This window comes from Ursus arctos, unplaced genomic scaffold (assembly GCF_023065955.2).
Source record: "Ursus arctos isolate Adak ecotype North America unplaced genomic scaffold, UrsArc2.0 scaffold_22, whole genome shotgun sequence".
Lineage (NCBI taxonomy): Eukaryota > Metazoa > Chordata > Mammalia > Carnivora > Ursidae > Ursus > Ursus arctos.
The window spans coordinates 14,444,429-14,450,532 of NW_026622897.1; positions in this window are offsets into that span (position 1 = coordinate 14,444,429).

The following is a 6,104-nucleotide window of genomic DNA, read 5'->3' on the forward strand; positions in this document are numbered from 1 at the left end:
CCGGAGGGTCTTGGGGTGTTGGCGAAGCAAAGGGAAGTGCTGGGGAAAGGGGTACAGGCTCTGACTGGGGACGAAGAGGGCCACCAGGGTGAGACCCTGGACAGGAAGCTGGGGGGTGGGAGAAGTGGAGAATAGGCTAAGGGGGCCTAGGAGGAGGGAGTGGAAGTGGAAGAACACTGGGTGGAGGAGGACGAGAGTGGTACAGTCTGGTAACTAAGGGAAAAGAGCAGGAGTGGTCCCCTTTCCAATACACAGCCCTTGTAAGGATCAGTGGCCTTTGCATTGATCTTAGAGGAAATACCAGGATTTTTAAGGTGACCTCCAAGACCAGCCCTGGTCTTTCCCCTAAGGGCCCCTCTGTTCTCACTGTGTTCCCTCCAATATCCTGTGTTCCCTCTTGCCTCAGGGCCTTTGCACAGACTATTCCATATGCCTGGCTTGCTCTTATGACTGCCTCCATCCCCACCCCACTCCTATTTGCATAGGTAACCCACCTTCTCCAGGGAAGCCTCTGACCTCCATCCCCTCACTAGGTTCCCCTATCCAGTATTTATTCATTCCACAAACATTAACTGAGCATTTATTACCTGCCAGGTGCTACTAGAAGTGCTAGGAATAAAGTGTGAAAAGACATTTTGTTCCTCCTTCATGGAATTTATGTGGAATGGAACTTAATGCAAGAGGAGATTCCCAAAAATGTGAGCAAGTAAATAAGTTAAATAAAAAATGTGATAAGTATGGGCTCCCTGAGTGGCTCAGTTGGTTAAATGTCTGCCTTTGGCTCAGGTTGTGATCTCAGGGTCCTGGGCTCGAGCCCCACATCGGCTCCCTGCTCAGTGGGGAGTCTGCTTCTCCCTCTTCCCTCTGCCCCTCCTCACTCCCTACTTGTGCTCTCTTTCTCTCGCTCTCAAATAAATGAGATCTTTTTTAAAAATGTGGTAAGGGCTATGAAAAACGAGACAGGAGATGAACCCTGGAACCCTCTTTGTCTGGGTGGGTCTAACGGACCTGAGGCCTGAAGTGAGGAGAGATGGGCAGGGAGGATGTGCCCTGCAGAGAAAATGGTCTGGCTGTGCTCCCCACGCTAACTGCACCAGCCAAGGAGAGGTTTGGGGGCCCGACCTTATGCTGGGGGAAGAGCATCGGACTGGGAGCCAAACTCCACTGCACATTGGATTCATCTAGAGGGCTTTAAAAAAACCCCAACACCTAGGCCATACCCCATACCAGAATCACAAGGACTGGGGTGGCAGCCAGGCATTAGTATTTCTTTCAAGATCCTCAGGAGGGTCCAATGCTCAACAAAGTTTGGAACTTACTGATATAAACATTTTTTAAAATTGTGGTGAAATACACACAACATGAAACTTACTATCTAACCAGTTCGGTGGCATTAAATACAATCACATTGCTGGGCAACCGCCACCACCATCCATCTCCAAAACTTCTTCAGTATCCCAGGGAAATTCTGTACCCCTTCCCTTCCCCCACAATGCTCATCAACCACCATTCTCCTTTCTGTCTCTATAAATTTGGCTCTATAAAGTGGAATCACACACGATTTGTCTTTTGTGTCTGGTTTATTTCATTTAGCATAATATTTCAAAGGTTCATCTGTGTTTCAGCCTGTGTCCGAGCTCTATTTGTTTTTAAGGCTAATTAATACGCCATGATATGTAGAGACCACATTTTGTTCATGCGTTCCCCTGCTGATGACATTTGGGCTGTGTCCACCTTTTAGTTATTGTGAAGAGGGCTGTTGCTTGGGTGTACAAGTATCTGTTCAGGTCTGTGCTCTCAGGTCTTCTGGATGTATCCCCGGACGTGGAATGGCTGGATCATGGTAATTCTGTGTTTAACTTGTTGAGCAATGGCTGTACTGTTTTTCAAGGGAATGCACCATTTTACGTTCTCACGGGCAATGCACAAGGGTTCTAATTTCTCCGTATCCTCATCAACACTTGTTATTTCCTGGGTTTTGTTTGTTTGTTTTTATAATAGCATTTTCATTTGCATTTCCCTAATTAGTGATGTTGAGAGTCTTTTCATGTGGCTATTGGACATTTGTGTATCTTCTTTGGAGAAATGTCTATTTAATGTCTTTGCCCTTTTTTAAATCGTGTGTGCGTGAGTTGTAGTTCTTTACATATTCTGGATAGTCACCCCTTGTCAGATAGATCACTCGTATGATAGAAACATTCTTAAATGGCAGACTGATTTGAAAAGGCCTATTAAAGAGGAAATGCATTACAATAACTTTTTTTTTTTTACTTTTCTTGAAACAAAAATGAAACACCCATATGGAAAAATTTTGGAAGCATATACATCAAAATGTAATCTATTATTATCTCTGATTGATACAAAGAATGAGTTTCGTTTTATTGTTTTTCCTTTTGTGTTTTCTATATTTCTGTGTTTTCTGCATTGAACATGTATTATTTTTGCAATTTAAAACTTTTAAAAAACTTTTAAAAGATTTTATTCATTTATGAGAGAGAGAGAGCACGTGCATGTGTGCAAGCTGGGGGAGGGGCAGAGGGAGAGGGACAAGCAGACTCCCGCTGAGGAGGGAGCCCAACATGGGGTTCAATCCCAGGACCCTGAGGTCATGACCTGAGCTGATGGCAGACACTTAACCGACTGAGCCACCCAGGCGCCCCCCCCCCTTATTTTATTTTTTTAGTAATCTCCACAACCAAGGTGGGGCTCGAACTCACAACCCAGAGATCAAGAGTCTCATGCTCTACCCACTGAGCCAGCCCGGTGCCCTGAACATAAATTATTTTTACAATTAGAGAAATTAGCATTAAAATTACTATTATTGGTATTAAAGGTAGAGTCCTAGCAAATCTTTAAAAAGGAAGCTGTTGTTTTCACTGTAGTTAAAACATTCATTGAGGGTCTCCTATATGCTAGGTACTCTCAAAGCTTCTAGACTATTAGACAAGCCACAGGGAGCACAGTACAGGGTGCAGCGCATAGGCTCTGATAGGGAACCCAGGATGCACCAAAAGGGGCTAGTTCACCCACTGGCCAAATTTGGGACCATTTTCGAATTATAAAATTTTATAATCATAGTAAGTTGTTATAATTAATAATTATAAATAATCCACTCTAAGAATCCTTTGGGTCCATACTGACAATAAACAAATATGAGATAAGGGGAGGCCTGGCTGGCTCAGTCAGTGAAGCACGTGACTCTTGACCTCAGAGTTGTAAGTTCGAGCCCCACCTTGGGTGTAGAAGTTACTTAAAAATAAAATCTCTACCTCTTGGAGTTAGAAAATAAATAAATAGGGGCGCCTGGGTGGCTCAGTCAGTTAAGCGTCTGCCTTCAGGTCAGGTCATGATCTTGGGGTCCTGGGCTCAAGCCCCACATCACCTGGCTCCCTGCTCAGTGGGGAGTCTGCTTCTCCCTCTCCTCCTACCCCTCCCCCTGCTCATACTTTCTCACTTTCTCTCTCTCAAATAAATAAAATCTTGAAAGAAAGAAAGAAAGAAAGAAAGAAGAGAAAAGAAAAGAAAAGAAAAGAAAAGAAAAGAAAAGAAAAGAAAAGAAAAGAAAACCTTTAAAATAAAGTAGGGGCACCTGGCTGGCACAGTCAGTTAAAACTGACTCTTGGTTTCAGCTCAGGTCATGATCTCAGGGTCCTGGAATCAACCTCCGCATCAGACTCCTCGCTCAGCAGAGAGTCCGCTTGGGATTCTGTCTCCTTTTCCTTCTGCCCCTCCCACTTGTGTGTGTGTGTGTGTGTGTGTGTGTGTGTGTGTGTCTCTCAAAATAAATAAATAAATTTAAAAAAAATATATGACATACAGAAAAGCTCTTCCTTACAATAGAACGTCAGTTATGAAATGGGAAAGGCATGATAGATTTAGAGAAATCATTTTACACCCATCATAGTAATGATTGATTCAGGCAAGAATCATAAGTGAATACTAGAATGGGCCTAAGTGTGATGAGGAACAGGTTTTTTAATTTTTAATTTTTTTCAGGAACAGGATTTCATTTACTAATTTATTTTTTTAAGATTTTATTTATTTACTTGACAGAGCGAGGGAGCAGCAGAGGGAGAGTGAGAAGGAGGCTCCCTGCGCAGGGACCCTGGGATCGTGACCTGAGCCAATGGGAGACACCCAACCATCTGAGCCACCCAGGTGCCCTTATTTATTTTTTTTAAATAAAGTTTTATACATTTAGGTAATCCCTACACCCAAGGTGGGGCCCGAACTCACAATCCTGAGATCAAGAGTCACGTACTTCACTGACTGAGCCAGCCAGGTGCCCTGAGGAACAGGATTCTTGATCAAAGTATCTCCCCACAAATTACTTACTAATGACAAAGGAGAGGGAGAGAGAGAAAAGGTAACTACCCTCGAGAACCCTGGTGGGTACCACTAAACTAAGTGATTGAAGTTAACGTCGTTAATAATGAGACACACTGACATCGTCCGCCTCTTGATGTGAGTTACTGAGAAGGAAGCAACATCACTCGTGTGATATTCTTGCCCCAAATGCACAAGTCTAATTATGAGGAAACATCAGGCAAACCTAAACTAAGGGACATTCTATAAAATAAATGGCCTGTACTCTTCCCAAAATGTCAATGTTATAAAAGATTAAAAAGGCTGAGAAACTGCTCGGGATAAAAGGAGGACAAAAGACTTGAAGATGAAATGCACTGCGTGAGCCTAAACTGAATCCTAGATCAGAGAGCAAATTTATATAAAGGACGTCATTAGGACAATTAGTGAAATTTGAATAGGATCTGTATGTTAAATATAGTACTGAGTCAATGTTAAATTTTCTGATTTTGATAATGTTCTCATTTCTGCTTTTCTGGTTACATACGCCAATATCCCTGTTTTTAGGAAATACCCAGTGAAGTATTTATGGGTAAAGGGCATTAGGTCTGCAAATTACTCTTAGATAGTTCAGAAAAATAACAATAAGTGTTTTATATACAGAGAGAAAAATTAAAATGTGATAAAACATTAATACTTGGTGTCATTGGTGGATTACAGGATATAGGAATTTTTATACTATTCTTGGGATTTTTCTGTAAATTTGAAATTATTAAAAGCCAAATTTTAGGGCACCTGGGTGGCTCAGTCCATTAAGCCTCTGCCTTCGACTCAAGTCATGATCCCAGGGATCCTGGGATGGAGTCCTGCGTTGGGCTCCCTGCTCCGCAGGGAGTTTGCTTCTCCCTCTGCCCCTCCCCCTCCAGACCCTGTGCCAGCGCGCGCTCTCTCTCTCTCTCAAATAAACAGATAAAATCTTAAAAACCAAATTAAAAAAAACAAGCAAACAAACACCCTCCTGGGACTCCTGGGTGGTTCAGTCCGTTAAGTGCCTGCCTTGGGCTCAGGTCATGATCCCAGGATCTTGGCATCCAGTCCTGCATCTGGCTCCTTGCTCAGCGGGGGACCTGCTTCTCCCTCTGCCTGCTGCTCCCCCTGTTTGTGCGCGCACACTAGATAGATAGATAGATGATAGATAGATGATAGATAGATAGATAGATGATAGATATAGATAGATAGATAAATATAAAATCTTTATTTTTAAAAAATATTTTATTTATTTGAGAGAGAGAGCGCGCACAAGCACGGGTGGGGGGAGAAGCAGAGGGAAAAGTACACTCCTGGCTGACCAGGGAGCCCCTGATCCCAGGACCCTGGGATCACGACCCCAGCCGAAGGCAGACCCTTAACCATCTGAGCCACCCAGGCGCCTTTAAATAAAATCTTTAAAAAAACAAAAACAAAAAACAAAACAAAACAAAACACCAAACACCCTCCAATGCTACCTCCACCAAGTACTCCGGGTGAGATCTTGGATAAGCCGTAAAATCTATCAGAACCTCTGAAAAGTAGCTAGTAATACCATCACGGGACCGTTCGTCGGGGGTCGTGGGAGAGAAACTTACTAAACACAAGAAGAGCTTCGTGCAAATGCAGAGGGGGAAGAGGGCCTGGGATCCCTCCTTTCGGGACCCTCAGGGGCCCCCAAGCCCCAAAATGAAAGTGTAGGGGGTTGAGGAGAGAGGTCACAGAGAGTAGCCGGTGGAGGCCAGAGGCGATTAAAGGCGTCAAATTGGGGA